This window comes from Eubalaena glacialis, chromosome 1 (genome assembly GCF_028564815.1).
Source record: "Eubalaena glacialis isolate mEubGla1 chromosome 1, mEubGla1.1.hap2.+ XY, whole genome shotgun sequence".
In the NCBI taxonomy this organism is placed as follows: Eukaryota; Metazoa; Chordata; class Mammalia; order Artiodactyla; family Balaenidae; genus Eubalaena; species Eubalaena glacialis.
This window is the reverse complement of record NC_083716.1, coordinates 230,382,187-230,403,311: the sequence shown is the minus strand read 5'-3', so window position 1 is coordinate 230,403,311 and position 21,125 is coordinate 230,382,187. Positions and strand designations below refer to the sequence as shown.

At 36.7% G+C, this 21,125-nt stretch overlaps 1 pseudogene; it reads left to right on the top strand.

Moving 5' to 3' along the window:
* LOC133092062 (large ribosomal subunit protein eL8-like) overlaps nt 1-20,016 on the top strand; it is a 78,900-nt pseudogene extending 58,884 nt beyond the window's left edge.
* Nucleotides 20,017-21,125: the final 1,109 nt, after the last annotated feature.

Here is a 21,125-nt window from a genome sequence, read left to right as displayed (position 1 = left end):
ATCTAAATAAGTGGGTGAACTTTGGAGACTCAGTAGATTTTGTCCTTGAACTTGGTTAGGCACTAGATTTCTTTTTCTACTTTGATTGGGTTATTAGAAAGTGTTGTTTCTTAGAATACACCATTTTGTCACATTCAGTGAAAAAGGTGACCATCGAGTTTTTTCTTTTAATTTTTTGTTGTTGTTGTTGTTTTGGGGGAGGTATACTTGTTGGAAAAATAGACACTCAGAATACCCAGTGCTTGGTCACACCCATTCAAGAGCAAATGGGATAGCTCTTCACTTTAGAAAGAAGGACGCCAGCAGAATTTTTCCAGGGGTTCTAATCCAGGTAGGCTGAGCAGTGAGTGGTTCATTCATACATTTATTCATCAAATAATGTTTGGATACCTATTATATATCAGACACTCTTCTAAGTATTAGGAATAAAAATATGCATAACATTAAAACCTTTATAATTGCCATAGCCTGTTCCCTTAAAGAGCTTAGTTCACTGAGGAGATGGACTTGGAAACAGGAGGATGATCGGAGACTGAAGAATATGTAACCTTACCATGAGGGACTTCCCTGGCAGTCCAGGGTTTAACACGTCATGCTCCCAATGCAGGGGGCATGGGTTTGATCCCTTGTCAGGGATCTAAGGTCCCGCAAGCTGCCCTGGCGTGACCAAAAAAAAAAAAAAAAAAAAAAAAAAAAAAAATAGCCTTACCACGAGAGCTGGGGTGGCAATGAGAAGTGGAAAGCATCTCAGGTAGCCTGGGCTGTATGGGAAAAGGCACTGATGAGAAACTATGTAAAATGACAGGGGATCAGTTAGAAAGGATTCAGGGTGATTTTGGAGATGACTTATCTATTACTGACACTAGATATGACATTCTAGGGCCCCATCTGCTATTGTCCTGTTGTATATATTCAAGACAGCTTCCTTTCTCCAATACTCCCTACCACCCAAACAAACCTGGAACAGCTCCTTCCCTTTCCCACAGCCCCTTTGGTTATAATATGCTATATTCATTCCGGGCTTACTATGAATCAGGCAAAGAGCTAAGCACTTTCATTCGTTACCTCATTTATCTTGAGAAAACTTCTACCAAGTGGTTGTCTTTATGATGGCTCTTTCACCAACAATGGAATCCTAAAGAAGAAAATTTCCAAAGACATCTTAGTTAATAAACAGCTCAACTGGGACTCAAAACCACGTCGATTTAACACTAAAGTCTATGTTCTTAAATTGTCACTCTTCTGCCCTCCCTAAGAAGAAGCTAAGCCTTTTGTGATATCTCCTCTTCCAGTCCTTGTAAAAATGCAAATTGTGACTATTACAGGTGAATGATTTCACAGAGTTGAGTGGACAGCCTTAGTGTTGATGCTTGGAGAAGGCAACAAATTCTCTTTTCAAAAATAAACATGTCGGGGGCTTCCCTGGTGTTGCAGTGGTTGAGAATCTGCCTGCCAATGCAGGGGACACGGGTTCGAGCCCTGGTCTGGGAAGATCCCACATGCCGCGGAGCGACTAAGCCCGTGAGCCACAATTGCTGAGCCTGCGCGTCTGGAGCCTGTGCTCCGCAACGGGAGGGGCCACGATAGTGACAGGCCCGCGCACCGCGATGAAGAGTGGCCCCCACTTGCCGCAACTAGAGAAAGCCCTCGCGCAGAAACGAAGACCCAACACAGCCATAAATAAATAAATAAATAAATAAATAAATAAACAACAAAAAAAATGTCGGTTATTTCAAACCAATTTTATCTGGTTAAAATAAAAGGGGATGATCCATAGTGTAAATATCTTTGTATGGCACACCCCAATGAAGAGAAAGGACTCTGCTTCCCACGAGTCCTCTTCACCCACAAGAACACACATGACAATTTTTATCTCATGCTCCATGTTCTTTATTATCTAGTAGATATCTTCTATTATCCTGTTGTAGAAACATACACATACATTACAGATATAAATACAGATATATAGTCTATTTATATATATATACAGTCTATTTTTATATTATACCTTTTATTATCTGATAGACATATGCCAGAGACTCAAACAGCAATGATTCACTTTTGGGTTATCTTGCAATTCAAAGCCTCAAAAACTATTGAAGATTTGCGGTCAGCAAATCAGTATGGAAAGAAAAGGAGACCTGAGTTTTGGTTTCAGATCTTCAACTAACTAACTCTGTAGGTGGTTACTTTGAGCGTCAATTTCCTCATCTATGGGATGTGGAGAATACACAATTTCTAACGTCTTTTTCAATTCCAGCGTGCAGTCATTCTAATGGTTTAGCGGTTTCCATGCCCTGGTTGTTAAAAAGCAACTCAGAGGCCTTTCTGTTAGTATAGCTGACGAGCAGTTAATTCTTTTCTTTAACCTTGGCCAGAATGGAGTAAGTCGCTCATGTCTAGTAAATCTGAAAGAATGAGAAACAAGACTGGTACGTTTTAATGGGTAAGGAACAACCTAGATGATCCAAGTCTGAATGGGTCCCGGAATAAGCTTCCTGGTGGTTAGGAAGTAGAATGAGGGCAACAGGGAAAATTATAAAGCTCTGCATACAATGACTCGGTCTCGGTGAAACGACAGTGCTGCCTTGAGTAGCAAGACAGGCAGCAACACGGATGTCTCCATGTGCCTGCAGAGATACTAAGTAAACTCATCCATAGAAAGTGAAAGGAAAATTCAATTTAGTTGAATGGCAACTCCCTTTCAATGAAGAGGGAGAAAAGCAGACATCCTTAGGTCTCTCAGTCCTATCCTGAGGGGAGGGATATTTATAATCAGTCAAGGCAGGATTTTCTATCTTTAGGCTTTGGAAAAGGTGCAATGTAAATGAAAGACGAGCCTCCTTTCTGTCGCGGAGATATATGTATGCTACAATTAGCGGAAGTTGATGGAGAAGTTTGAAAGAAGTTATAATTGACTTGAGCCAATAGCACATAAAGCACAGCTCCAGCTCTTACTGCTACCATGTAATTATTTGATACATTTCAGGCTTGGTGAACAATCTTGGGGGCCATAAACAAGTTCTGAGTTCAGTCTCATTCACTGCAGAGCTCACAAACAGGGTTTAACTCCCTTACGTAAAAAATGTTAGACGTGCTTTCTTACCGTGTACAAAGACGTAATTCAGCAGCCTGAGAATACATGAAACTCAGGTTGGCGGCAGATGCTTAAGCGATTCATAAATAGCACCACCACAAAGCCTTCGTTACATTTCCGCCTTTGCATTAAGGTAGGTTCTTGTTATTTTGTGGTGGTTTTAGAAAGTGACGATCATTTCCAAGTTAAGCTTTAAGGAGCACACTGGTCGATCATTTAGTTTAGAGTTCATGTTCAGGGAGATGAATTGATTTACTATTTCACAAACACTGGAAACAAACAAAATGCTTTGGTAAAAACAGCAAGTTACAGACTGTTACAGGTGAGTGATTTCACTAAGTTAAATGGAAAGTCTGAGTGCCGATGCCTGGTGAGAGCAACAAATTCTCTTGTTCCATTTTATGGAAATGCTTTGGTAAGCAAACATTTAAAATTATGCTTTTGTATATGCTAACTATGAATAGTCTATCTGTCACTCCAAAATGATTTGAAGTTTACAACATAGGAAATAACAGTAAAATGAATATAGTAGACACAGAATGTGAGAACCAAGGGAAAAAGGAAAACCCAAATGAGTCAACTTAAGGGTTAAGGGAGTTAGTGTGACCAGCTTTAAGTTGGGCACTGAGCTTTCTGGCACCTGGGTAGTGTTTATTCACTGTCTACTCTAGACCCAGCTCTGAACTGGCTTTGTGCTACTGGGGGAAAGCTAAAATGCTGTTAACAGCCGTTCAGCTCAAGCCTTCTCTGTCTATGTGTAAACATTGGGCCATTTCACTCTTTATAAGCACTTTCACTACAAAGAGTGTGATTGCAATAAGCCATGCAGTGCACTAAACACTAAATATGTGTTATTTTAGAAAAATATTTCATTTTTTTTCAATGGTTAATACATGACATGGCACGACTTTCAAAAACATAGAGCAGCGTGCAGCAAAATGTCCCCCTTACTCCTGTATACCCTTACCTACCCAGTTCTCTCTCCAAGTACCAGGTCTTTTTTTTTCAGTATACTTCCAGGAATAAGTTGTGCAAAGTAAGTATATACATGTGTGTGTCTATAGTCCATTAATTATTTTACACTAATGGTGGCATCTATATACATATTCTGAACTTTGCCCTTTCCATTTAAATTTACATCCTGAGGAGTGTTCCAACTGCTAGCTGGGGAGCTGCCTCATTCTCATTATAAGACTAATTATTATATCATGGTGAGACAGCATAGTATGGTGGTCAAACTCTGAACTTGGAATACAATTCTCCTGGATTCAAGTACCAGTCCTGTCACTCAATATATGTGTCATCTTGGGCATGTTACTTAACTTCTTGTCTCATATGTAAAATGGGATAGTAGTAGTATTGTACAGTAGTAGTATTGTTGGGAAATTATGTGAGATAGTATATGTAATGTAGAGCACTTAGAATGGCATATGGGTCAACCAAAGACTATATATAATTATTTATTCACTTAGACATTTTGAAATTTTTGTATTGATTTGTATTAATGTTCTTTAAACGTTAAGGGCCATACCTTATTGCTTTAAAAAAATTTTTTTTATTGAGGTATAATTGCCATATAAATTTATATTCGTTTCAGGTGTACAACATAATGATTCAATATTTGTATATATTGTGAAATGTTCACAACAATAAGTCTAGTTAACATCCATCACCATATGTAGTTACAAAATTATTTTTTCTTGTGATGAGAAATTTAAAGATTTATTCTCTTAGCAAATTCCAAATATACAATACAGTAATATTAACTATAGTCACCCGGCTGTACATTACATCCCATGACTTATTTTATAACTGGAAGTTTGTACCTTTTGACTCCCTTCACCCATTTCACCCACCCTTCTGGCAACTACCAACCACCAATCTGTTCTCTGTATCTAGGAGGTAGGGGATTTTTGTTTGTTAGTGCTTCTTAGATTCCACATATAAGTGAAATCATATGGTATTTGTCTTTCTCTGTCTGACTTATTTCACTTAGCATAATGTGCTTTAAACATTAAAGACCATAGTTTATTACTTTTCTATATTTTATTTTTGTCTTTATGATAATTTTTACCATGTAGACATTTTCGGGTTTATATATTTCAAATAGTCAGCTTTTCCAATTATTTTTCCTGGATTTTGTATCTGATTTAGAAACGCCTTTTCTACTAGTACACAAACTGTAGTTTCATGGTTCTACTTTTCACACTTAAAATTTTGGTCCATCTGAATTTTATTGCAGAGTGATACAGTGATTCAGTGTTGGTTAGATGGCTAACAAATTCCCTCATCACCATTTACTAAATAATTTCTATTTTTTCTACTGATAGAAATACCCTAAAACAAAATCCTTCATGTATTTGGTTCTATTTATATATTCTTTCTTTGATCTATCTATCCATTCACAATAAGACACTAGAGTAATCAATTAGGCTTTATAATGCCATTCATTAACCTCACTCAGATATTATGTGGATATTTTTCCTTGTTGATTTTTCTATATCAACTTTAGAATTTGCTTGTCTATTTTTTTAAGGCCTAGTCATTTTCTTGGGAAAGTTATAAATTCACAGGTTAAATTAGAAAGAGTTGGTAGCTTAATGACATTGAGTTTTCTTATCTAAGATTATGGTATATATTTTGTTTAAGTCTTTTGGTACCTAAATAGTGTTTTAAAGTGTTCTTAATATGGGTTTTCATATTTCTTATAACATTTGGTCTTTGATAATTTACTTTCTTTTTTGTAACTGTTGCTTTCATTATACCGACTGGTTCTTGTTTTAATATATGATATAGATATAGCTACCGATACATAGATTTTACTGATTTGATTACTTCTAATGATTTTTTGAGTTTCTTGAGTTTTCTGAGTAAATGATCATATCATCTGCAACTAATGATACTTGTATCCATATCCTTTCCAATTTTTATACCTCAATTCTTTTTCCATTGATAGTGGTCGTCTCAGTTTTTAAGAGGAAAATTTCCACTGCTTCTCATTTTGTATAATTCAGGCCTTTAGTTTGATAAAGACATATTAAAGGCTTATCTTTCTCTTACCATGGTTTAAGTTTTTTTCTCATAAATAATGGGTGTTAAAATTTTTACTTTTGAACAAATTATTATAGTGAATTATGTTAATATATTCTTATCAGTAAGCCATACTTATACTACCAGAATCAAGACCACTAGATTATTTTGTATTATTGTACTCTTAATGTGCTGCTGAATTTCCTTCACTAATAGTCTGTTGAGAATTATTTTGAATACACTTTTAGGCGGGTACTTTTTTGATCATTGCACATATATGAATAAGTTAAATTCCTCCTAGACCTACCATTTTCAGGAGGCTCATGGAAATAAGGGCAATAGCCATGTTTTGGGCTAGCAGAAATTCTTTTATGGTGTATAATTTTATATGAGAGTGAACTTAGTGCTATTCTTCCCAATCACTCAGATCGGTTGCAGCAGCATTGTTCATCACGCAGAGTATGTCTCCTCTCACTTCTCCATTGGCAGACCGCTTCCTACAAATAGGGTGTATCTGCGTGACGTCTCTTACTGTCCACTTTTCTTTTATCCTCTTTGTATCAGCATGGATTCAGGGCAGCTTCCACCTCCACCACAAGTCTGCTCTCCTCCTTCCATTCTTCAGTTGTTGGTTTTGCTTTGTGAGCTTTCTCAAGATCTGCGTCTGGTCCTCTCTGCTTCTTCAGCAACCTTGTGTGACCTTCCCTTCCTTTGCCTGCCCTTTCCTCATAGTTTGTTCTCTGGTGTGAAAGACGTCTCTTGGTTTCTTTAGTTGTGAATGTATGCACTGTATTTGTTCTCCTGGATGTCTGGTTAACATCATCTTCACCACCATGGTCAAATCACAAGAGCAATATTTTTGTTGTTATTAAATCCTAATTCTGACAACCAATTTTGGTGTGGGCACATGACCCTGTGAAAGCAATATTTCCTTTTCCCTGGCGGTATGAGAAGCCAAGGCTCATCATTTCCCCTTTTCTCAGTCATATAATATTGTACATTAAAGAAAAAGATTGCCGCATTCATCATTAAACAGCTCTATCTCCATCTTCTGTTCCTTTCCTGCCCTGGGATCTCTGTCAGGGGAGAAATCACCTCCCCTTGTCCTTCTTCGCCACTGATCTGGTTATTTCTAGCCTGCATGCAATATTTATAAGATAAAATGTCACTGGAATTTGATCTAACTCACTCTGTAAAGAATGTCACCAGAAACTGGACAAATACCTTCTCAGGCCCTTTCATGCCTGGCAGCATCTACATTGTCTGAGATGCACGTCTACTCTCTTCCTTTTCCAGAGCTTCTTTATCTTTCAAAGCTCAGCAAACATCCTGTCTTTTTAAAAAGACTTCTCTGACTGCCAAACACACAGAGAAGCCTCTCTTCTCTGAGTTCTTTAATTCCTTCTTTCCTTTCTTCTATGGTGGTATGCTGAGGGAGCTAAAGACATGCATCTAGAGACAGACTGCATGCATTGGAGTCTCAGTTCTGCAACTCACCAGCTGGAGAACCTTGAGGGCTAGGCTCTCAGTGTCCTAACCTAAAATAGAGGACAATTGTACAGTATTTTTTAAAAATTTTTTTAGTAATAAAGATGGCTTTATAGACTTGTTATTAGCTTAATTAAATTAACAAATGTTACTGATAGATAGGAAGCATTATGTAAGTGCTAACAGTTATTTATAAATATCTATTTTTTGCATTTAGCATTTAGCACCACTATGTACCAAACACCGCTAGGTGATTGAGCCAGTGCTTTTTCTGGGAGGAAGATGTGGTTCCACAATTCTTTTTTGATAAATTGTATGGTATGTCTATTTTTAAAAATAACTTTATTGAGGTATAACTTTTGTACAACGAAAAGTACGTATTTAAAGAGCACAGTCTGATGAACATTGGTAGATGTATACTCCCATAAAACACCACCACAATAAAGATAACAAATACTTCCATCTCTCTTAAAAGGTTCCTTGAGCCCTTTTGCAGTCCTCACTTTCTTTCATCCATGTCTCTAGGCAATGATCTGCTTTCTGTTCCTATGGATTCATTTGAATTTTTTAGAATTTATATAAATGAAATTATACCATTCTCTTTGTATCTTTTTTTCCCATTTAGCATGACAATTTTGAGATCCACCTAAATTGTTGCATGCATCAATCGTTTGCCCTTTTTATTACTTATTATTATTCCATTGTGTGAATGTACCACAGTTTGTTTACTCATTGAACTGTTGATGGACACTGGATTGTTTCCAGTGTTTGGATATTACTAATTTAGCTGTTCTGAACATCCATGTACAGGTCTTTCTGTGGTTGCTTTCATGTCTACTGGACTGAAACTCCTGGGTTATATGATACGTATATATTTAACTTTTCATGAAATAGGCAAACTGTCTTTCACTGCCCCTGTGCCCTTATTCCTTTTCCTCATATAACTTACCAATATTTGGCAAATAGATGTTGAAGGAATTCCAGGTATAAGGGGAAGCATGCTTCTGTGGCATACAAGAACAAAGAAAACTTTCCAGTTTTCCTTCATCTGTTAGGTCAAAGCCCAAGTAAATCATGATAAGCTCTGTAAGTGCAAGTTACTGGCCCTTCTCATGCACAATTAGAGCCTATGTCTTTGGGGCAGTGTCTGGTACATGAGAGGCTCACAGAATCTGCTTTTTGAATAACTGTTTGAATAAATTAAATTTGAATAAATATTTATTTTGTGGTCAACCTGTATGTTGATGTGTGAATTTGTTCCTGACAAGTGAATAGAGTTGGAACTTGCTTTTAAAAAAATAGGTTTTAGAATGATGTATTTATTGATATATGTCCTGTCTCAAAAGATAGCAGTGATATAGAAGCAATTGTGATTCTTATTTTATGTGTTGTCCTTACATTGGGTTGTTTGTGTTATATACAGATGTGTCTAAAGCCCCAAAGTAGAATATAACTTCTTATAATTCTTTTGAAGGCAGTTATTCTGTATATTTGTCCACCATAGCACTGAATACACAACCAAGGAATGCTCTAGGTTGTCATTTTATGTCATTTTGTGTCATCTATTTTCGGGGATATGGATACATCAGTGAACAACAAAGGCAAAAATTCCTGCCCTTACAGAGTTTAAACTTTTGTGTGTGGGGGGTGGCAGGCAATAAGTAAAATAAGTAAATGAAACATCTGATACACCACATGGCAACAAGTGTGTTGAAGAGAAATGAAGTAGGATGGTATGGTGATGAGGAAGCAAGCCACATAGACATTGGCAGAGAAACGCTTCAGGCAGAGAAAGAAGCATGAACAAAAGACTCGAGGTGGGAGAATCCCTGGCAAGGGGCATCTGGATAACATCAGGGAGGCCAGTGTGACTGAAGTCAAGTGAGGGGCGAGAGGATATGAGCTCAGGTCAGCAAAATCCCAGTGGATGAGGTCAGGTCTTCTTGGTCAGTGTAAATATATCAGGGTTCTCTCTGAGTGAGCTGGAAAGATATGGGAAGATATGAACTGATGAGTGACATAATTTATCTTATTTTTTATCATGATCACTTTGGCTCTAGTGTCGAGAATAGACTGCAGGACAGAAATAGATCCTTAAGGAGACTGGTTGGGAGTCTATTGTAATTGTCCAAGGGAGAGATAGTCATAACTTGAACTTGGGTGGCATCAGTGGAGGAGGTGAGAAATGCGAGCAGTCAGGTGATGTTTAACGCATGTTATTGCAAAGCCTGTAGACACTGGAGTGGCAGTGTGGAGTGGCCAATGGGATATACAAGTCTGGAGTTCAGGGGAGAAGTACAGAGTGAAGGTCTAAATTTTGGAGTCAGCATGTAAAGATGGGCCAGGGTGATAGTACCAAAGGAATGCAGTAGTTAGGGAAGATGTCCAAGGCCTGAACTCTGGAGGACTCTAATAATAAGAGGTCAGAGGGATGAAGACAAATCAGCAAAGGAGACTGAGAAGGAGCAGCCAGTGAAGTAGGAAGAACAGCAGAGTTTAGAGTCCTGGAAAGCAAAAAGTGTTTAAGGAGGACAGACAGGAGGTCAAAGCTGAGGTTTTAAGAGATATGGGGATATATGTATATGTATAGCTGATTCACTTTGTTATAAAGCAGAAACCAACACACCATTGTAAAGCAATGATACTCTAATAAAGATGTTAAAAAATCAAATCAAATCAAATCAAATCAAAAAAAAAAAAGCTGAGGTTTTTAAGGATGACCAAGGGATAATGCTATGGAAGGGCCCATGATGAGCAAAGAGAGTGTCCACCCCGCCTCTGTGGTTGCTAGCACAACCAGACCTAAGATAAAAAGTCTGGTAGCTCTTGAGACAGTGAGGACTTTATTTTTAGTTGCAGATAACTACGACTAGAGTTGGCTTAATTAAGTCAGGGATGAGTCTTATCGACTCCTACCTGCTATAGCGCTAGAGGAGCAAGCAGTGTCTGCTGGGGCTGTCCATACATTTTGATTTAAAAATATGCTGTGCATAAAAACCAAGGTGGTGCTTCAACTTACGAACAATACACACAGGTTATGAGTTCCTGAAAAACCTGTTGGAAGGGAGAAGTACTGCATTGCTCCCCAGGTTCAAGTCTTACCCTTGTGGTCATGGACTTCAGATGACCTCTTTTGTCTGGTCAGTTAATTTAAGTTACAGAACCTAAACCAGCCAGGAAAGAAGACACAAAATAAGTCTTCTGAGGATGTAAAAAAGATTTCCAAAACTTTTATTGAGTGTTCCTGGGATGTTTGGTAGTTTAAGGATCTCATGTCTGTTTTAAGAGATTATTTTTGGAATCATAATGAATTTAACTGTGGTCTTTAAAAAAAATATTTTTGTGCCCTAGAAGATGTATTCATCTGAAGGGTATAAGAAAGACTTTATTTTTTGTTTTAATATTATTCATTTAAGAAAATAGCATTTGTGACAGAAATAAAAATATCATCTAATTCTATGTATTTTAACATATATATCTCAAATAACAAAGGATCTGGACTTCATTGTGTAAGATACTCCCTTGCTCTGATATGGCACCTTTGTTCCATTTAATTAAGTTTTCAAAAAGTTTACACACATCAAATGTGATATGCTACCTATGTTTATAAGATACAGTTCCTGATTTTAATTCTCTCTTCAATTTTAAAATTTAATTGTGAAAACTCCAAATCTCCATCAACATTCACAGTAAACAGACGTAATTCAAGTGTATCTTCCAAAATTTACTACTTAAAATGAAAAAAAAGTATGGGAAGAATTTAAAGAATTCCCAGAAATTGCAACAGGGTTGCAATTCTATTCTATGCTAATGAATAGCTCCTTGAGGAAAATCAGCTCTCTTATTAATATAACATCTGGCTTGCATCTTGCATAAATAAAAACACAAGAACAGGATAGTAGTAATGGAGAAGGGAAGATGGAGGAAAGAATGGGGGTTTTCTAGCATAATAATCTCTAACAGCCAAGAAATCTAATTAGAAGAAATGTCATCTCAGGAGACTCTCCTCAAGAAAATTCCACAGGAGAAGGCAAAGCCTCATGGGACCACAACAAAAACAGTGAATCAGGTAATTAAAAAAAAAAAAAGAAAAGAAAAGACAACAACTAAAACAGAATGCATTGACTGAAGGACTCCATTCAGTCAAAACGGCGATTATCAATGGCTTCTCTGGGGACCATTTATGACTTTAACCACAGAAATTCCATCGCTTGGTTAATATGTTTCAAAAAGCACTCTTCTGTTCTCATCTGCATGATCAGATTTCTGTTTTGTCTTTTGTGCATTGTCAGTCTGGAAGAAGAGAACATGCCTAATTAAAGACATAAACAGAAGCTAATTCTCATTCTATTACATGGATGAGTGGAATGGTTCCTCCTCTATAGGAAACGCCATTTCTGACAATTTTGTTAGCAGTCAGCTTGATATTAACGTTGAATGTCTTTGATTCTCCAACTAAATCTCGTTTGAGTTTTCCAGATCTGGAAACTGAAGCAATAAATTGAAATTATGTAGTAACATTGACCAGTGTCAAGAAGTAAAAAATCAAATGGCAAAATAGTAAAAAAAATAAATAAATAAAATAAAAATGCGACTGAGGGCTTTTGGTGGTACTTGTTCTTGTTGTTTAAGGAATCAGTTAGCTACCTTGAATTTGACAAGGTGTACCTCGTGTTACCTTTTATGGTACTTTCTTCCCAGATACTATGGGAAAAAAGAGTGGCAAATGGAAAGCCAGTTTCTTGTTTCTGTTCTGCTTAGTGAAATTTCCATAATTCTGGAGACATAAATCGGCCACTTAGTAGAGTCACACAAATAAGTCTATGTAACAAAATAAATACATAGAAGAAAATATTAGGAAAGTGGGAATCATTAAAAATGAAAAGTAGAATCAATGACACAAAATATTTATTTCTCTAGGTTTCCTAAAGTCAGGTACATCAGTGTTTGTGTTGATGAAATTTTTTCTCTGCCTTTCTCATATTAATCAATTTTCTTTTATTTATGACTTGATAAGAACTTTCATAAAATACAAAGTCAATTAGCATTTTCAGTGATATATTGGCAATAAGTATTATTTTTTCCAATTATATGTACCAATTTAGCTAATAATATACCTTTGGAATCCATAAATTTCCACCCACTAATTCTGTTTCTAAGAATTTTTCCTAATTGAATAGCTATGCAGAAACATATGTAAGAAAGGTGTTTATTTTACCATTTTTATAATACTGAAGATTGGAAACAAACCAAATATTTGTTTTGAATTTTAATATTTTAATTTTATTGGAGTATAATTAATTTACAATGTTGTGTCAGTTTCAGGTCTACAGCAAAGTGATTCAGTTATACACATACATATATTCATTCTTTTTAGGTTCTTTTCTCATATAGGTTATCACAGAATATTGGGTAGAGTTCTCTGTGCTATACATTAGGACCCCGTCGGTCATCTATCTTTCATAAAGTAGTGTGCGTGTGTTCACCCCAAGCTCCTGATTATCCCTCCCCTCCACGTTGCCCCTTTGGTAACCATAAGTTTGTTTTTAATATCTATAAGTCTGCCTCTGTTTTGTAAATAAGTTCATTTGTATCTCTTTTTTAAAAATTAGATTCCACATATGAGTGATATCATACGATATTTGTCTTTCTCTGTCTGACTTACTTCACTCAGTATGATAATCTCTAGGTCCATCCATGTTGCTACAAATGGCATTACTTCATTCTTTTTTATGGCTGAGTAATATTCCATTGTATATATACTACATCTTCTTTGTCTATTACTCTGGACTCTGGACATTTAGCTTGCTTCCATGTCTTGGCTATTGTAAATAGTGCTGCAATGAACACTGGGGTGCATGTATTCTTTCAAATTATGGTTTTCTCTGGATATATGCCCAGGAGTGGGATTGCTGGATCATATGATAGTTCCATTTTTAGTTTTTTAAAGAACCTCCATACTGTTTTCCATAGTGGTTTTGCCAATTTACATTCCCACCAACAGTGTAGGAGGGTCCCCTTTTCTCCACACCCTCTCCAGCATTTACTGTTTGTAGACTTTTTGATGATGGCCATTCTGACTGGTGTGAGGTGATACTTCATTACAGTTTTGATTTGCATTTCTATAATAATTAGTGATGTTGAGCAGCTTTTCATGTGCTCTTTGGCCATCTGTATGTCTTCTTTGGAGAAATGTCTATTTAGATCTTCCCCCCCATTTTTTGTTTGGGTGGTTTGCTTTTTGACATAGAGCTGCATGTGCTACTTGTATATTTTGGACATTAATCCCTTGTCGGTTGTATCATTTGCAAATATTTTCTTCCATTCTGTGGGTTGTCTTTTCATTTTGTTGATGGTTTCCCTTGCTGTGCAGAAGCTTTTAAGCTCAATTGGGTCCCATTTGTTTATTTTTGTTTTTATTAGAAACAAACCAAATATTCTCTTAAGAAGGAATGAGTTACATTTATGGTAGCATAGCCATACCATGGAGTATAATTTAGCCACTATGAAGAGATTGCAGGGTCCAGTCAGCTCCAATCTTTAATTGGCTGCTTGTTCATGTAAATCAGTCCCTCTACAAAGTGTATTGTACTATAGTGTACAACATAAGACATGCACTAGAAAGGAATCTTGAAAGGATATTGTCAGGTATAAGTAGAAATTCTAACACTTTATTCCTACATCTCAATTGAATCACTCCCTGAGTTGATCACACCCCAGCTTAAAGATATCAATACCTACATAGATGATCCACCCAAACCTGGATTCCCATTTCCTTGACTTCTTTAGCCCTAGTACCTTTCCAATCACCATCCCATGGACCTGCACTAAAAGTGTTATATCCTAGATATTGTACCATCACCACTCAATCTCAATGTCAAATATCCCCTTTCTACTACTCTCTATTCAGCTAGCTCATTCTACTACACCTAATTCTGAAATTTTCAGACATCACTGAGAATAGTCCATACCCATCTCACTTGCCATCTTTCTCAAGACAGTTAAAAAATTTTTACTCTGAATTTTCCTAACCTTGTTGTCCCTCTCACTTTAATTGGAGAAAAGATCACCAGTCCTGGTCATCCAGCTTGGGATCTGGACAGGCACATCTGTATCTTTTATCTAGTTTCAGACTTTTAATTTTTTTCATAGAAATGACAAAATTTCTATGCCATAACCTCTCTGTGAAATGAGGTTTCTGCTCCTTATCTGGAATCTCTGTAAAATTAGACTTCAGGAGGAATGTGTATATATATACATATATATATATATATACACACACACATATGTCTTTGAGTTAGCTGGTTTGTCATATATCATTAAATATATTTAAACATGTAAATATAAATGACTCTAAACATGTAAATATAAATGACTCTAAAACATGTAAATATAAATGACTCTAAAAGAGAATCTGAAACACACACACACACACACGCACACACGATATAGCAAATAAGTAATTACGTTAATGCTATTAGGAACCAAGATTTTCAGTATAAGGGAAAAAAGACATAAGATCAAAATGAAGTAAAAACTAGTTAATCCTAAATCTGAATTGGAAATAATAATATGAATTCAGGATACATTTTTATGATTTTTTTGCTTATCTTCGTCCACTAAAAAAGCATGGAAACAATGGTCAATCTGTAGCAAGGAACACCTGTTGAATCCAGATTGTGATTTTTAAATGTCATTTGTCTCCACAAGAAACAGAAACACCATGGAGAATGGCTGATTCCAGGTCTGGGACATAAAATGGACAAGATAAGCCGGGAATAGCACGGCAAATGGCATTATTTTATTCTCTTTTATGGCTGAGTAGTATTCCATTGTGTGTGTGTGTGTGTGTGTGTGTGTGTGTGTGTGTGGGTGGGTGTGTGTACACACCACATCTTCTTTATCCATTCATCTGTCGATGGACATTTAGGTTGCTTCCATGTCCTGGCTATTGTAAATAGAGCTGCTATGAATATTGGGGTGCATGTATCTTTTCAAATTAGAGTTTTCTCTGGATATATGTCCAGTAGTGGGATTTCTGGGCCATATGGTAACTCTATTTTTAGTTTTTTAAGGAACCTCCATACTGTTCTCCATAGTGGCTGTATCAATCTACATTCCCACCATCAGTGCAAGAGGGTTCCCTTTTCTCCACACCCTCTCCAGCGTTCATTAGATGGAAACCTTTATAATGGATGAATCAAGCTGACAACACCCGAATCCACTGATTAATCTTAACCTTTAAAAAGTCTTAAAGTCTTGGAGGGGTGTGTGGGGGGAGAGAACATTTAAAAAAAAAAAACTACATTGGTTCAAAAAATAACATCCAGAGTACGGAAATCCTACAAGAGAAAAAACCGGTTTCTTCAAATAATAAATCGCAACCAGGAAAACGAAAGAGGGAGAGACTGATAGAATTGAAAGAGACTTATGAGATATACCAACCAAATGCCATGTGTGGAATTTTTTTAATCCCAATTCAAAAGTATGAACTGTATAAACATTTATGTGACAATATTTATGAGATATTTGGGGGAAATATGAACACTGGGTATTTGAGGATATTACAAGTTTACTGGCGGTGATTTTGTGCAACGATATCGTGTTTATGCTTAAAAAAAAGAAGTGCTCTTATCTTTCTATAGGTGTTTTCTTAAATGTTTATAGATGAAATGATATGGTGTCTTGTGTTTGCTTCTAATTATTCTGGGGTATAGGGGAAGTGGGCGGGGGGAATAAATAAAACAGGATTGACGATGTGTTGAAAGTTATTGAAACTGGATGATTGAAATTAATGTTTGGGATTTTCCCCTTAAAGTCTGTTTATGACATCCTGGAAGATTTAAAAATTGTGACTCTGTTTGACTCATGCGCCTCGATACTACGAAGACTTTTAGGGATTATTTGGATCATGATTATGTTGCTGGGTGGCTCTATTTTCCCTCTGTTATTTAAGAGAGGCTTTAATGTCAGCTAAAAAAATATCGGGCCATTCTAATTACCTCCAGGAATCAGAATCTGTAATTAAAAGAAACCACTAACATTAGCCACAGAAGTAGGTGGATTTTTAGAAACAAAGTGTGAATTAGAGATTAACCCAAATTGCCACATACCAGATACTTTTAAACTGTATCCATTTCTTTGTGCATCCAATGCTTGACATGTTAAATTAGGCTTTTAAAGTGTATACTTTATTTTCATGGATCACTAATGAATAAATACTTGCAAGCTTATTTTAAGCAGTGATCCAAATTTTGTGGAATAACCATACTCATTTTTCTCTTCCCTTAATATCTGATCTTTGCAAAGCAGAGCAAGTGAAAGGGATTCAGTTTCAATTCTCCTACAGGTTAACCCCTCCTGTTGCTGCTGACCAGACCCAGAGTCTAAAACGATTGCCCTTTATGGACCAGGGAGGATTGTTATCGTTCCAGTTATTTTCAGCATCACTGGAAATTATTGGACCTTCTTCTTAAGATGACACCTCTTAAAACAATTACACTCCCCCCATCAGCCAGCATATGCATATGCTTTCCCACCTTGGTAAGTAACGTGTGATAAGCTTTTTAAAAATTAATTTGTATTTTATCAAAGTAGCATGCCTATATACTTTCACATGTCCAAAAGTACAAAAAGAATTTTAAAAAAACCCAGTGGTTTCCCTCGCCATACTTCCTATAAGTAAAGGCTCGCCCGCCAAAGACCACCAGGAACACACCTGTGGTTGAAAGAGTTGGTTTATTATTCATTGTCATGAGGGAGACCCCACACCATCTGTGGGAAGTCCGAGTAAGAGGGTGTTAATTAAACTCACAGGATTTGAGCTTGTATTAGGTGATTTGAGGGAAGGTTTAAGGAAGTGGGTCTTTGCTCTGGATTGGATGCTATCTGCAAGCAGGGACAATTCTATGGCTATCATCATAAATTGTATCTTGAAGAAGGGGAGACTAGAGTGAGGCTAGAGCTGAAGAGTAAAGAGGCAGTGATCACTCATATTAAGCAGGAAGGGGGAGTTTGGTTATTCTGTGGCTTGAACAATCCTCATGTTCTGTCTGTGTTCAGATGTGATTATGGAGTGGTCTTGTTTATGTTTTGATCCATCACAGGCACAGAATGGCGTTGTCTGATGTTGATGCTCTGTGAAGTTTATGTTCGAGGGGAGGACATCATGCCCGCTAGCTCCCAGGTCTCCTCCTCTCTTTCTCTCTCCTCTCTTCCGCAAGTCCCTATTGGAACATACAGATATCCATCTAGATCATATGTGCATATAATCTCATATTGATTTCCTTTTATGTTAGCTCTTTTACACTGCCATCCCACCCCAACTTCTCTTTACCCCCTTCCTAATAGATTTATATTATAATTTTTAGTTAAATGAATATCCAGTGTTTCTTTGATGCCTTTGCAAATATTATTCACAGTCGAACATCCAGTGGATTATGATGTTTTCCTTCTTTACTTTCTGTCTTTCTTGAGATTGAAGTAGTTGTTTTGTTTTTTTCATTTATCAGGTTATCTTTGCACTTCTTGCTAATTCTTCTGACCTCCTAATAGCTCCATAAGACAGTTCTCCGTAAGGTCAATGAGATCAGTTGATCTACCCAGACTTTTCTTCTCCTAGAGACTTCTTTGTTCTCTCTGGGCTGGTTTTGCTCCAGGTCTTCTGCACGCTATCATCAGGTTACATCTTATCTGAACTATTGTCCTTGGAATTTACTAATCTGGAGTTTGATGCTGTTTTCTGGATGTTATGCCTTGCTCTTTCTTGATTTACTATCTTGGTGTGGAGCACATCCTCCAGTAATTTGATCAGATTAAAGATGGCATCTCTACAGAGGGCATGGAGTGGACAGCCTTCCACATGTCTGTTCCCTGTGTCACACTGCTCCAGGAATGTCTATGTCTGGGGCACAGTTGTCTCCCTGAGATCTCCCTCCACCATTATCTTGAAGACTTTCATCACTTCCCTCCTGGGTTGTATCTTTTCTGTTATGAATCCCTCATCATCTTTTTTCTTGGTCTGCTCTTTTTTAAGGTGGAAATCATCTTCCAGTAGCCCCTTTAGCAAGAATGTAATGGAAGTAAATGTTTTGGGAACTTGCATTAAGATTATATGATTTATGCTACCCTGGCAGATGATAGATAGTTGGAATATAGAATACACAGTTGGAATTAACTTTTCTTTGGCATTGTAGAGTCATGATTTCATTGTTTTGTTGTTCCTTTTGTTGCTATTGAGGAGTCTAAAGTCACTTGAGTTCCTGATTCTTTGTAGGAATTTTTTTTTTACTTTTCTTTCTAGAAAATCATAGGATATAATAATAATGAAAAAGGTTAGGGCAAGAATTACCAAAATGTGACACAGAGATACAAAATGAGCAAATGCTATTGGATAAATGCCACTGATAGACTTTCTCCATGCAGGGCTGCCACAAATCTTCAATTTGTAAAAAACATGCAATCTGTGAAGTACAATTAAGCAAAGCCCAATAAAATGAGGTCTGCCTGTACTTTGAGGAGCAGCTCTAAGTTGGCAAGTGTGTGTTGACATAGTTTTCAAAGATCCACCAGAATTTTTTCAATCTAAGAAATTTAAGAATAATTCAGAATTGTGATGGCATCTTAAACCACCTAGGTCACTGATACACCTATACCCTTCTGAGTGGTCCTAAACACGAACTTGACAAGGAACTTGAGCATCACTCATAGTGTTGCCCTTTACGTATCAGGACAGGACATCAGCCCAAAAGGGACCTCACCCGCTTTGTCAAATGGCCTGACCACATCTGGCTGCAGCGGCAAAGAACTATCCTGTATAAGTGGCTGAAAGTGCCTCCCTTGATTAACCAGTTCACCCAGGCCTTGGACCACCAAAGAGTTACTCAACTGCTTAAGCTGGCCCACAAGTGCAGACCAGATATGAAGCAAGAGAAGAAGCAGAGGTTGTTGGCTCAGGCTAAGGAGAAAACTGCCAGCAAAGGGGATGTCCCCACAAAGGGGCCACCTATCCTTCCAGCAGGGGTTAATACTGTCACTACATTGGTGGAGAAGAAGCTTTAGCTGGTGGTGATTGCAAATGATGTGGATCCCATCGAGCTGGTTGTCTTCCTGCCTGCCCTGTGGCATAAGATGGGGGTTCCCTACCACATTAGAAAAGGGAAGGCCAGGCTGGAGATCCATTCCACAGGAAGAATTGTACCACTGTCACCTTCACACAAGTTAACTCAGCAGACAAAGGACCTCAGGCTAAGCTGGTGGAAGCTATTAGGACCAATTACAATGACAGATATGATGAAATCTGCCATCACTGAGGAGGCAACATCCTGGGTCCAAAGTTGGTGGCTTGCATTGCCAAGCTGGAAAAGGCAAAGGTCAAAGAACTGGCCATCAGACTGAGCTAAGTATACAGTATTGAGTTTTCTATACATAAAAGTAAAAAAAAAAAAAAAAAAAAAAAATTCCTTCAAAAAAAAAAAAGAATAAATTAAGATCATTTGAAAAGGCTAAATAAACAGGTAATTGGCTGATCCCCAGGATGTGAGGAAATAGGAAGAAAATATATTTATTGAGCAAGAACTATGTGCTCACCACTATGTATAATGTCAAAATGACCTTGTAAATATTATTATCTCCATTTAAAAAGTGGAGAAACAGGCTCTGAGAAATTATATAACTTATTCAAGGTCTTTTAGCTGGTAAAATGAAACGGGGTGATTTAAACACAGGCTTGTTGAGTTTCCAGTTCATTATTTCCACTATACCTTGAAATTGTCCTAGACTAAAGGAAATTAAAATTTACTATGTGGTATAAATTCCACAAAATGCCTGGTAATGGGATATGTTCCCTACCAGTGAAAATGAACTCTTTGATATGTAACTGAACCCATACCCTTTAAAACTGAAGAGAAAACAGTAGAGTTAACCAATTAAAAGAAAAAGTATTAATTTAGTTGAATAAATTAATAAACATTTACAGAGCAGTTGATATGGGTAAAAGGTAATATAATGGAGATTGTTTCTACTTTTTAATATGTCTTCAAAATGCAAGATACAAATATAAAAGATAGATGTATATCTAAAGTTTATATTGATAAAAACTACATAAGCTATATCAATGTAAACTAAAAATACCATACACAAAAAGGATATGCAAGCTCCAGTATGAAAGGAAATCCTTGATATATAAACCAAAATTAAACCTCAAAGTTCTATCTAGGTTACAATTTAAATATGTATTTTTTTAATCCTTGGTTTACTTAAGATAAATGATACAATTTTTTTTTGGATGACGTTTTCCAGATACACTGTAATAGAATTAAGATTATGTCTTGCCTGAGTACTTAGAGAAGAATCTAGATACTCTCCTTCTCCTTCAGCCTTTGAAAATAGTTTCTAAAACAGATAAAATAAAAACTTTAAAAAGAAGTCATGGTTGTAGCAGATATGAAGAAATAGGACTGATCATACATTAGATAATGTATAATTTTACTTGAACGAGTTAATTATACAA